The 13,358-nt window shown below is 40.3% G+C and overlaps 1 long non-coding RNA gene across 1 annotated transcript; it reads left to right on the forward strand.

Annotated features, from left to right (window-relative positions):
* Positions 1-383: 383 nt before the first annotated feature.
* Positions 384-4,916, forward strand: LOC148117637 (uncharacterized). Its single transcript, XR_015736809.1, has 2 exons — positions 384-3,291; positions 3,562-4,916. It is a non-coding gene; the product is annotated as an uncharacterized LOC148117637 (long non-coding RNA).
* The last annotated feature ends 8,442 nt before the right edge of the window (positions 4,917-13,358 follow it).

The following is a 13,358-nucleotide window of genomic DNA, read 5'->3' on the forward strand; positions in this document are numbered from 1 at the left end:
TGAGGTAACTGAAGGCGGGACTATGAGGACGATGGGGTACGGGAAACCGCGGCTTCTGTCCCCTCTGACAACTGCCTTCCCTGTTCTTAAAGAGCCACAGAGTTTTTGAGGTGATTCTCGCCTAATTTTGATGGGAGAGCTCTATGCCTGGCTCTCATATGTATGTTTGAAATACTGGGCAACCGTTGCAGTGGCTAACTGACACGGAGTTGGGCCAGGCGCGGTGGCGCACGCCTATGGTCCCGGCTGCTCGGGAGGGAGGTGCAGAACAGCACCGGAGAGTGCTGGCTCGTCCGGGAGGCGTGGCCATGCTAACCAGATGCTGGCGGGAATTTGCTGGAGTCCGCAGAGGCGTCTACGAAAAGCCAGGTCGTTGTGGCGGCTTGGGCGGGCTAAAGTGACTGACATCAGAGGCTATGTGTCCCGGCCTTCTGGCAGGGTTGCGGTTTTCGGAGGACCTTTTCTGCACCTGAGCACGGGCTGTGCGGAAAGCCGCGTTTCCATAGCAACATGGGCAGGCTCATTCAGGGTGCACAGATCGCCGGCAGAAACGCGCAAGGCCCGGGCAGGGCCATGCCTTTGTTTGAGCGCGCCACAGTGGGCCGTGCCTCAGAGGCGGAGCTGTCGAAGCCGCCGCCGTCTGCTGCTGGTTACCCGTATCCTAGGTAACAGAGGCGGACTTATCCTCAGGCAACGGATAAGATAAGATAAACAATGCTAGACTTAGAGGCTTTTTTTCATCTGAATAGCGGAGCTGAAGAGATGGCTCAGAGGTTAAGAGCACTGCCTTCCCTTCCAGAGGTTGTAAGTTCGATTCCCAGTGACTGTGTTATCTTAGGACTCCAGGCTGGGAACAGGAAAACGGTTTTCTCATATTTTTGGAGCAATAATCTCATCTGTGCCAGATTTAAAACGGTTTAATTCTAAGGCCTGCTTTTATGGCACAGGCAAACAAGATTTGCTCTTTGAAACAGAGACTTATAGGTCTCTAAGTTCAAAACCAGCCTACTTCCAGTACTGATTGTGCTGAATTTTTACACTGAGATTTTTAATACTCTTAAATATTAATTTGGGAGGAGAGTTTTGTTTATGTTTTTCTAGGAATGCTGACATACATTTGGGTGCCAGCAAGACTGACAAGAGAAATAAAGAAAAAAAAAGATGACCCAGTAGATGCTGAATGTCCTGCTGTGGAAGATTCATATGGAGGCAGCAGAGATGACCTTCAACCTCTTATCTCTTACTCTATTTTGCCTTTTCCTTCCTTAGGAATGGGTGGGAACAGAGATATTCTTGGCATGCTGTGTCTAGGTGGAAGTGCTGTATGTCTTTGATTGGTGTGCTACATGCCAGCTCAAATGAGGAGGGACAAGGTCTTTATGGCACAGGCCTTGACAGCCTTGAAATGTGTATCCTCACCCCAAGTTTGGCTCTCAGCCTTAAAGAGCTCTTTCAGATCCTATGGGTTATAACTATTATAAATATCTGTCATCATTTATAGGGGCTGGTTACAAATTATTGTCGGTTAATGTTAAAAAAAATTGCTGGTCTCAAATGTTTCGTACTGGTATGTGCTGTTCTTGTTTAAAAATTATCATTGGTTAATGTTTTATTTTTTTTTAAAAAGAGCCTATCGCTGATCTCAAATGTTTCACACTGGTATAGGATTTTATATGCTGTTCTTGTATGCTGTTCTAGTTTAAAACATAGCCATATATCCCCACTGAGAAAAACCACAAGAAAGACTTTGGTAAGAGTTTTTATGTTGTCTAAAAGCAAGAGAAATTTTTGCTATGTTGTCTAAAAGCAAGGAAAAATTTTGGTTAAAAAATATATAAACAGATGGGCCTTATCTAGGTCCCCATGTATGTTTTTAAGGTCAAACTTAAAGCAGGTAGGGAGCAGCTGACAGTCCATCACCGCAGGGCTCTGCCATCTATGTTTCTTGAGCATTTAAAGGAGGCAGAGAAAATGTTTCATAAATAAGAGACGGAGAAAGAGAAGCATGAGAGAGAAAAAATGGAGGCAGAAGAAAGAGGACTGGAGGGATCACAGACAAAAGAGAAATTTGATAGAATTTTGGCCGCAATGGTAGGAGAGAAAGAAAAGATAGAACATAGACAGATAGGGAACCTGGGCAACAGAAGACCAAAGATGAACATGGACAGGCACCCCTTGGACAAAGGACGATGTGCTTATTGCAAAGAAAAAGAACATTGGGCAAGAAATTGCCCAAAGAAGAAAGGAAGGGACTCTAAGGTACTGACCCTAGCAAAAGATGATTAGAGGGGAGAGAATAAAAGACTTTAATAATTGGAGCAACTGGATAGAAACAGTATCTGTGGACCACCTCACGAACTGTAGATTTGGGGAGAGGACAAGTGACTCATTCTTTCCTGGCTATCCCCGAGCATCCTATCTTTATTAGAAGGAGACTTGCTAATGAAGCTGAAGGCCCAGATCGAGTTTACTCAAACCAGGCTGGAGATGATTAAAGCCTTTTGTTGACTGAACCAGTGACCTTCGCTCCCCCTGCTGTCCTCCATCCTGCTACCCTACTGCCTGAGACTGATGACATCTCGTCTACTCATCAATGCGCTGAGAAGCTGGCACCAGAAATGATCTGAAGGATCAGCCGTGGCCTGAAAGTCCGAGCTGGTGTACAGATGGCAGCTGTTTCGTGATCGAAGGTAAGCGGAAGGCAGGGACAGCAGTGGTGGATGGGAAGCAAATGGCCTGGGCATAGCCTCCCTGAAGGACGTTGGCACAAAAAGCCGGACTTGCGGCTTGGACATGAATGGCAGAGGGAGAAGTCTCAGCATCTACACTGGCAGCAGGTATGCTTTTGCCACTGCTCATATTCATGGAGCAATATACAGAAAATCTGCAGGAAAAGACACATACTTGTCCAAGACACCAAAAAGCTTGAGATGCTATGGCTGAGGAAAATCAGATGGCAGACTCTCTGTCTTGGCAGAAGAAGTAGTCAAAAACTGCAAGGACTGTGCTATGATTAATGCAGGACACTCCATATATGCTCCTGGGAAGAGGCTCAGGGGCGATTGGCCTGGATCCTACTGGAAAGTATATTTTGCAGAAATTAAGCCAGCCAGACATGGCAACAAGTACTTATTAGTTTTTATAGATACCTTTTCAGGCTGGGTAGAAGCTTTTCCTACCAGGACTGAGACAGCCAATGCGGTGGCTAAGAAGATCAAAGAAGAAATCTTCCCAAGGTTTGGGATACCCAAGGTAATTGGATCTGATAATGGACCTGCATTTGTTGCCCAGGTAAGTCAGGGACTGGCCGCCCAATTGGGGATCTATTGGAAATTACATTGTGCTTACCGACCCCAGAGTCAGGACAGATAGAAAGGATAAATAGAATTCTAAAAGAGACCTGCGGAAATGACTGGACAGCCCTCCTTCCCTTTTGCCCTGTTCCATGTTTGGAATACCCCAGGGGCGATTTAAACTCATCCCCTATGAGATCCTATGTGGAGAACCACCACTGCTCACTGAGTTGGATAAAATGTGTAATCCTGATGTTATTCTTTCTAGACCTTTATTTTCCCTGTCTAAAGGTCCTTGAAATGGAGAGACATCAGATCTGAAAACAACTGAAAGAAGTATGCATCTCTGCCTGGATCCACGCCCCCCACATGAAGCGAGCTCCTGAACTACCCAAACTACAGTATCCGAGGCTTTTGACAAAGCTACCAGTCAAAAGGCTTGGGTTTAGAGGACTAATCATAGACAGACTTTTACTGAGGTTATGTAATGAGACTCTAAAGGGCCCTAAGACTCCTGACACTTGGTACTTGGTTCCTGGTTTAGATAGATGATGGGTTTGTAGTACAGGTTTGATGCCTTGCATGTCAATGTTAATTTTTGACGTTACCAAAGATTACTATGTGCTTGCACAACTGGTATGAGTTTGACAGGCACCCATCTCGCTTTCGACGAGAACCTATTTCTCTGACACTAGCAGTAATCCTGGGCCTTAGAGAAGCTGCCGGTGTTGGGACAGGTACCGCTGCCCTAATGCAGGCCCCTCAGTACTTCAATGTATTAAGATTTGAGGGCTTTAAAGCAATCTGTTTCCAAACTCGAAGAGTCATTGACTTCCCTCTCAGAAATGGTCTTACAGGATAGAAGGAAATTAGATTTGTTATTCCTAAAGGATGGAGGATTATGCGAATAGATCTCCCTGGATGACTACTTTGATATCCTCCCTTATGGGACCACTCCTAACTTTGCTTCTGCTACTAATATTGCCTTTATTAGAAAAAGAACAGGTGCTGTTCAGGTTTTGATGTTGCACCTCCAACACAATGTTTTTTTAGGGTCAAGAGGATACTGAAATCTAGTTCTATGGTTAGAACTAGGCACTAAAAAAAAAAAAATTGGGGAATGAAGGACCCCAATTCGCTTTAACCACAGTCATACCGTTCTTGCAAAGGATGAGCAAATAACAAACTTAGCTCAGGACCTCCTGGAATGCTGAACAAATAACAAGCTCCATAAAAGGCCTCCGCTGAGCAAAGATACCTACCTGAGGTTAGAGCAAGGACAGCCTTATCTGGCTGCAAAACAGGGAATTTAAGAACTGGCCATAGAAACAAAGAAAGAGAAGATTGCGAGGCCTGAGTCACGTAGAAAGCAGGGCTCGGGGCTGTGCGGTCAGACACCTGGTCGCCAGCCGGGAAGGGGAAGGCAGGATAAAAGGACTGAATATTCCTCTCATTGTTATCTAGGTTAAAAATTCACCACCCTGCTTCTTGCTTCTGTAAACCTCGCTTTTTGCTCTCCTACAAAAACCCCTCACCCCCAACCTGCAGGCGCGCAAAGTTCTCCGAGAGACCTTGTCGCCCACAGGTGCCTGTGTACCCCAAATAAACCTCTTGCATTTTGCATCCGGCTGCGTGCTTTCGACTGATCTTTGGACATGGGGGTCTCTCCCGAGGGAAGACGCCCAGCGGGGAGTCTTTCATTATAACTTTATATTTCTTTATTTTTACATTTTTATTTTCTTGTGCCTGGACTCTTCATTTCGTTTGCTCTTCACTTTCTGTGTAATGGAACAGTGCAAGGCTTATCTTATGTTCTGGCTAGAGTAATCTGTGAGACTGGGTCATATCAGCTAGCCACCTTGAAATCCTCCGGATCAATTTTACATTTCAAATCCTATCTTAAGGTAGTGTTTTTTTCAGGTTAGTGGTGTTATCATAGTCATGCTGGTAACATCATTGTGGAGACCCACCTTCTTTTTGGAGACTTTAAGTTTACTGTTAGGCATGGACATGATTCACTGCAGAAAACTTGATTCACGAAGAGGAAGGTAGATGAAGTGTTTTCCTAGAATAAGTTACCCTTCAATATGACCATTAATATCATGACGAAAAGTTTAAAACATGTATATGTGTGTGTGTACATTAGTCTCATCAATTTTGAGATATTTATCCCTTAAGAATTGCTTTAACTAGTTAAAATAAAATCAGAATCATAAAATTAGTGTCAATAAGATAATACATAAATTTTCATTTTCTTCTATCCCAAGACTTACCTCTGTCTATTGGACGTTTGTTCACACTCTGATCTTCAGGAAAGTTTTATTTCATAGATCATGAAGAAAATATAATTTTGTGTTATTTTACTTAGAAAATGTAAAATAATTTAGAAATCTTCAACACACAATCTCTACTATGTTCTCCATCACAAACAAAGCTTGTTATTATTGTTTTATTATTTACATTATATTTTATATGATTTATATTATTATTTATTATTGTGAATAAATATTCACTGATTTTTTATGTTTTAAGTCTGAAATATTTACTATATCTGGAATTTTTATGTGCATAAATTTATACTTGTTTTTATTTACTCTTTGAAGGCCACACCCAGTTCCCAAATAAATACACAGAGACTTATTTTTAAATATGTATTTCCAGCCTTCACTTGGCTTGTTAGTAGGCAAATTTTCTAAACTAAATTATCCCATTTCTTCTTAACTACATTTTACCTCTGAGATGTTTTACTTTTACTTTTTTAATATATCTCTTTCCTTCTGACTCTGTAGCTCACTGGAAAGCTGAATAGCTTGCTCATGGACTCTTATTCTCCTTCATTTATCACTCCTCTGCCTTTTTAATTAAATATTCCTCTTTATTTTCTCTGCCCACCAGACCCACATATTTTTCTCTCTTATCTAGCTATTGGCTACTAAGCTCTATATTTGATTAATAAGGTGTTTTAGGCAGGTACATAGAACTTTATAGTGTTAAACAAATTAAAAAAAATTAATGCAATACATCTTCGCAACATTTAACAAATATTTTACAGCATAAATGCATGTAGTACATCTCAAAATTATATTCCATTACATAAATTAATTCATCATGCACTGTAAGCAAGGTCTGTGATTTACATAAAATTTAGAGTAACTGAGCTCTGCCTATGTAAAGATACATATGTTTTACTGTGATTTGAAAATCAGAGTCTCCAGTCCCCCTGCCAAAAAAAACCCAAAAACAAAAACAAAAACAACCCAGGGCCGAATGAGTTCAGAGCAGAATTCTACCAGAATTTCAAAGAAGAGTCAATACCTATACTGCTCAAATTGACTTGGTAGATCAAGGAATATATTGTGGGAGGGGGATAGGAGCCCATGGCATTCAATCTGAGTATTCATTGAGACAGGATTATGCCCACTTTTATCTGAGGATTCAGTAGGCATAAAAGATCTTTATAGTGTTTGACTCTTTTCCTTCTCTGATCTTTCAGAATTTATCTCAATATCTGACTCTGTCTTTTTATAATTAAGAACAATTAGACTTTGTACTGCAGTGATATGTAAAATAAATTTCATTAAATGATTCATTTCCAAAAATCTGACCAAAGTTTCTTGTGTATATTCTTTTTTTGGAGTCTACATCATTATTAACACTTACTTTTAGAGTATTTTATTCCAATTTTATACCTTCAGGTTTATCAACTGAAGCATGCACACATGCCTCTGAAAGTACATTAAGTATGGATGATACTAGCATGAGACCTCCATTTAGAAACTAATGGTGTATTTCATTCTGTATGTTAAATGTATTTATGTTTATGTTATGTACATTCCTGATTTGCATTCTTGGATGTCTGTGTGACAGTGTTATGTTCTCTAGAACTGGAGCTATAGACAGTTGTGAGCTTCCATGTGGGTGCTGAGAATTGAGCCAAGTTTCTCTAGAAGAGCAGGAAGTGCTCTTAACCACAGTACCATCTCTCCAGTGCCATCATTCAAGTACAATTCTAAATGTGGCTTTAGAACTGGAGACAGAGTTTACTCTCCCATTCTTTGGTGGTATGAGCTTTGATGGTTGTATTTTCCTTTTAAGCATCAATTTACTTAATTTTTGAATTTTCACAGATTTAAGGAATATGTGGCTGCAAGAATAAACTAATAGATAAACAGCTTTCTGCTAACTAGTACCCATCATCTTGATTGAAACAAATAACCAAATCTTGCCATGGATCTAATGCCTCATACTGTTTTATATTTTTTGTCAGAAGTAGCACTAAATCCTTTATTTCACTGTTTCACATATTTTTTATCTTATTACAGTATAAAGGGTTATTATCTTAAAATGTTTGTAATGTAATACTAAACTTTTTGCTAAAGTGTTTCTGATGTGTAGTTTGAGTATTAGCAGAAAAATTAGAAACTAAAAGTTTAAAATTTTAATTGACTGAAAATCACACTCAGGGTTCTCTAGAGTTATAGAACTTATGAACTAAATCTCTCTCCATTCATCAGTGTATGTATGTATGTATGTATGTATGTATCTCTCTCTCTTTCTTCCCCCCCTAGTTATCTACAAATCTATCTATCTCTAGTTCAAAACTGGCTTTCAGTGAATGGAAAGTTCAAGAATCTAGCTCAGACCCACCAGACTGGGTATCTCCGCTGTTTTGTGTAATGCTGGAATCCCAAAGAAGCAGAGTTCAATGACAATGAAGGAATACCTGTGCTGACAAGGTGAAGAAATGCGAGGATGTTGGAGCCCACATGACTATACAGGAAATGCACAGCTGACAGAGCACTAGGCAGATCCATGGGAAGTGTATACATCCACCTCCATATGGAGCAACCTGCACTACGGGAACATATCTCTTTTGGAAAAATCACTGTCGTACCTGTGTTAACTTTGTGAAGCCATGATTCTTCCCTTTGAAAGGGGATTTGTTCCCAAAATACCTCAACACTGTGATTTCTGCAGGGCAATGGTATGGCCTTGCTTCCCCACACCAGTAGGATTTAGAGTGATAACATTCATTCATTTTTCTAACAGTCAAATTTACATTTGTCAATCTCACAAATTTATCCTCTAACAGACCACATAGAAATTTCTATAGAAAACAGGCACTGAGCAGTAAGGCAGCATGCCCCACCTTTTCTATAAAACAAATCTTGACATTCCTAAAACTGGTTATAACAAAGAGATTAGATAAGGAAAATGGGTGAAACCAGGACTCAGGTGTGTTTATTAACTTTTTCTAATGGTTTGGAATGTTAGATCCTTCCCTTGAATGCTGGCTTTTTCCTGGGTCAGATCACCTTTTCAAAAGTACTGCTTTGTCAGGTTCTACCTGCCTGTTTTTGTCATTCTGATATGCCTATTATCATTGTCCTTGCCTGTGGAATATTCCTACTATGCCTGTACAAACTAGAAACCTCATGGAGATCAGTCCTTATTGTTAGTTCTCTTCTTCTCACTACTTCTATTTCTTTCCCTTACTCTCCTTTGTTCTACATTTTCTTCCTCTTAGTCCCTTCCCCTCCTCCTTCTTCTCTGTGACCCTTCACTTCATTTCTTTCTACTTGCATGAAAAATAAAGAAGATGAAAGGGTAATGTACTTTTTAACTTTTACACTCAGATCCTTGCCTGCTGTAGATGTCCAATTTTGAGCACTGAGGGGGTACCAAGGCTGGTACTCAAGGCACCCTGGTAGAGAGAAAAAATACCCCATCTTTCTTCTTCCATTGTCCTTCCAGCACAAGGTGTGACACAAATAAAAGCTGGACTTTCTAGCTTCAAGGTCTAGATCAAAGTCGATTGTCACCCGTCCTTAGTATTTGGATCAATGGCATGTTGTCCTCTTCCCTGAAGGTCCAGATCACAACTGTGCCCTCCATTTTTGAATTATAATTCACTCCTGATATAATAAAGTTGACAACCAAGAGCAACTATCATAATCAATCCATTGTTAACTTGGCATACAATCATATCACCTTATTAATTTCCAAGTGAAAATCAATAAGCGGGTTGCAATTATGAGTAAACATAACATAAGTATGTCAAATACAAATAATTGTATATTTAGAATATTGGCAACATTTCTTGAAGGATCTTTCTAGTATCTCAAACTCACTTCTGATAACTGCAAATATTCTCTTAATGTTGCAACATATGATGAGGAAATTTAAAGTGCATAGAAATAACTTTATAAACAGATTATCAATAAAACACAACAGAAGCACTCATATCCATTAGAGTTCTCATTGCTGCAATAGTCATGTGGCCTTAGATGGTATTTAGAACTGCCATACTCTCCTGCCCATTCTGTATTTCTCACAACCTTTGTAAGCACTTCACAAGGTCTTGGGTCTTTTCCTAGAGAAGTGACCCATGCCTTCATTCCTGATGGATATGTGACTTTTGTCATACTTATTGGATTATACTTTTCTTGTTTCTCATTTATCTTAATGGCAAGACCTGTTATCACAAGCAGATGCCCTAAAAGATCCCCTGCATTCCAGACATATTATCCTTCTTATCTCTATACTGAAGAGACAATCCAATTTCTCCATGATAATCTGGAATTATCACCCTGCCTAAGGTTGTTATTCTTTCTTTAGTCTGTTGGAAAATGTTCTTTTAGTCGACGAAGTTTTCCAATGTAGTCAACCTGCCAGTAGGTTGGTGGCTGGTGACTCTAGTAATGGTGTCATATATGGGGCTAAGTTTTGGTCTCTGTTGGTGGGTGATATGGCAACTCAGCAGAAGCTGTAGCCAAGTCAGCCATGATGAGAGCAACTCCATGTTGTTGAACCCATGCCTATCTCCTGTTTTGGCAATATGGCCACTTTGCTCATGGGCCCATTGGATACTGACATGAATAACTGGGAAAAGAGGCTGACTGTACAAGGAAGAGTCATCCTGTCTACTTGAGTACTGAACTCCTCCTCAGCTGAATTCACCTTTTCATCAGCATTTACATGAAATACAAGGATCTTTATACTCTTTTCCCATTTACAGAGATTATTCACATTTTCCTACCTCAGATGTCTTATCTCACCAATTTTCTAATCATGGCGTTTACTAGTCCCTCAGCATCCAGTCAAACCACAGGATAAAGTTCATCAATCAGTGCATTGCTAGTTGTAGATTAGGCCATTTCTCCTTCCAAATAAACCACACTAAAATGTTTATTGTTTGAATTTTTGCCCACTGTGAGCATTTCCTTTCACAAGCATCTTTCAGGGTTGTCCCAGACAGGGATTGTAACCCTGCAGCTGCCTAATTCTGGGTGGTTCGTGCATGATGTATTGAACCAACATCCAGGGCCTACTCATCTCTTTTTCATTCAACCAATCATAGGGAATAGACTATAGGTGTATGCTTGACAGCAGAAGGCATTGTAACAGAAGCAGAAACCATTGGAAGTGGGCCCTTTCTTCATGTAGCTTCCTTGTGTCTTCAGGACCTACTTGGTCCTGATCTCTAATATACCACTTCCATTTGATAACAGGTTGCAGCTGTAAATGTCCTACTTTATAACATGATAAATCCAGTAATACCCACCTCACAATGGGCATTTCACATCATTTGGTAAGGTGGTGACTGTAATGATTTAAGGCACATATGGTTGATACTCCTAGGTTCTAGGGGTCATGCAGGGGCAGACAAACACTCAGGCACCTGGGGATGTTAAAGGTGCCCTCCTGAATGATCCACATATGACTCAGCTAAGGCCTTGTCTGCTTGCATGCGCCCCATCTGCATATGATGTAACCATTTCAACCCCTGTGTGCATGCACTAGGCAGCTTTTAAAAGCTTGGTGAGCCATCTTCCTCCTTTTCTCTGCACACTGACCTCCCAGGCCAGTGCACACCCCCTCTAATAAACTTCTAAGAGTGTTTGTTGTGTGTTCTGTGTTTCTTTCTTGTTAAGAAGAAATCCCAAGAAGGCACAGCTCTGCGAAAACAAAGTCCAATTAGGTGTAATCAAACCAAATCAATAAACCAAAATGCTCATCATTTTATTAAGTAGAGCACTCTCTGGTGGCAGATCCCATGTGGGGGAGACTCGACATCAGGGAGCCCATGCAAACCTAGAACAACTTGTTTCTCCTCCTCTAGGATCCCACCTAAATAAACTGTGGGGGGGGTCAGGACCTGGCATGCTGGTATTTGGAGTCCAGGCTAATGCAACTTCCAGGCACAGGGGGCTGGGATGGATGACAGGGGCTGGAGGCTAAGCTCCAGACTTAACACTTGTCTCTTGTGCCAAGTAATTTCAGTGACCCACTGTCAAATGTTCAGTTTTTCTCAGTGAATTGAATTAATGGCCTTTGCTTGCATATTTTTATATTGATATTTATTGAGTTCTACATTTTTCTCTTCTCCCCTTCCTGCCTCTCCCCTTCCCCACCAAGCCTCCACTCAAGGTCCCCATGCTCCCAATTTACTCAGGAGATCTTGTCTTTTTCTATTTTCTGCTTCCCATGTAGATTATATCTATGTAAGTCTCTCATAGCATCCATGTTTTTGTCTAAATTCTCTGGGATTGTGGTTTGTAGGCTGGTTTTCTTTGCTTTATTTTTAAAACCACCTATGAGTGAGTACATGTGATACTCTTCCTGTGTCATCCTGTGTCTGGGTATGTTATTCAGGTTTCTTATTTTTCTGAGTTTTGTGATTTTTTTTTGTTTGTAGACGATGTGGCAGCTGTGGTTTTCAGCCTAGTCAGTCTGCTCAGAGGAAATGCAGCTTGGTCTCAGAATAATAGAGATCATTATAACTGTTCCTCCAGAATCACTGTATAGAGGGCTGTTAGGTGACTTTTCCTTGAAGTTTTCTGGTTTTGTGTTCTCTATCTTTTGTGTTTGTGAAAATTATGGTGCTGGTATAGTTATCTTTTAGAATAAGCATCAAGTTTGATAATTGACTTTTCACAGTGTCATATACTTGATTTTCAAGCAAGACCTTATGATACAATATGAATATGCCAGGGGAATTTCTTCCCATCATTTGTCTAATTTACATTTTTTCCTACATGATTTTGAGGTGAGAATGTCCCTAAATGTCTCTGATTTTACATTGTCATTATGGTTAGAAGTGAATTTGTTAACTGAGCATGCTTAAGGAAAGGGAGAACATGGTATGAGCATGTTTAGACTTGATACGTAAAATCTCCATGCTTCCATTGTTGAAGTAAAACAGTGTTTTGAAAACAACTCCTATGTTTTTGTGCCTTCTGCAGGAAAGAAATTTTTTTCTCATTCTTCTACCTTGGCTGTTGAAATGGCTGTTTTCGGAAGTCAAAACTGACTACCTCTGGGATCATCTAGTTCACAAAGAATTGTTTATACCTGAGAGAGATTTTACTTAAAGGTTTTGAAATGGGAAAATCTTCCATTAATCTGTATAATTTGAGATGATCGGACCCATCTTATACTGCTTGGTGTCTGTGCACACTTATAACACCATCACTCATGAGCAGATGTTGTGGGATTTTCTGAGGTTGAGACCAGTCTGGCCTACAGAATGTGTTCCACAGCTACACAGAAAATTTCTGTCTTGAAATCCCCCCAAAAATCTAAATCAAATAATGACTATGAGCCAACTTTAATCAACATCTTACATTCTGGTAGCAGCAGTCACATATAAAGTATTTTGAAGAAGAAAAGTCTTTTTTGCCTCTGTGCTGTAGCTCTGGCTATCAAGCTCATTTCTTTACCAGCATTAGAGCCTACTTCATTGTAAAATTGGTGAATACTTAAAACCAGCTGAGACATCAAGCCTTGTGGACTGAACAACTACTGGATTCTTCACTTGATTCTTCACTGAGTGTTTCTTCACTCAGACAAAAGGCTGAGAAGCAGTCTATTGGATTCTTCAATTGCCATTGGTAGGCAGCTGTTCTTAATTTACCTGGACCACAGCTTGTGAGATATTCTATAAGCTTGCTTTTTAAATACATTGTGAGAATCATTCTACCTGTCCTGTTCATGTAGAGAATCTTGAATACTGCAGTTGTAGATTTTATATACCTGACCATGGTGGGAGATGTGTTAGCTAAC

The sequence above is a fragment of the Myodes glareolus genome, chromosome 27 (genome assembly GCF_982192425.1).
Source record: "Myodes glareolus chromosome 27, mMyoGla1.1, whole genome shotgun sequence".
Classification (NCBI taxonomy): Eukaryota; Metazoa; Chordata; class Mammalia; order Rodentia; family Cricetidae; genus Myodes; species Myodes glareolus.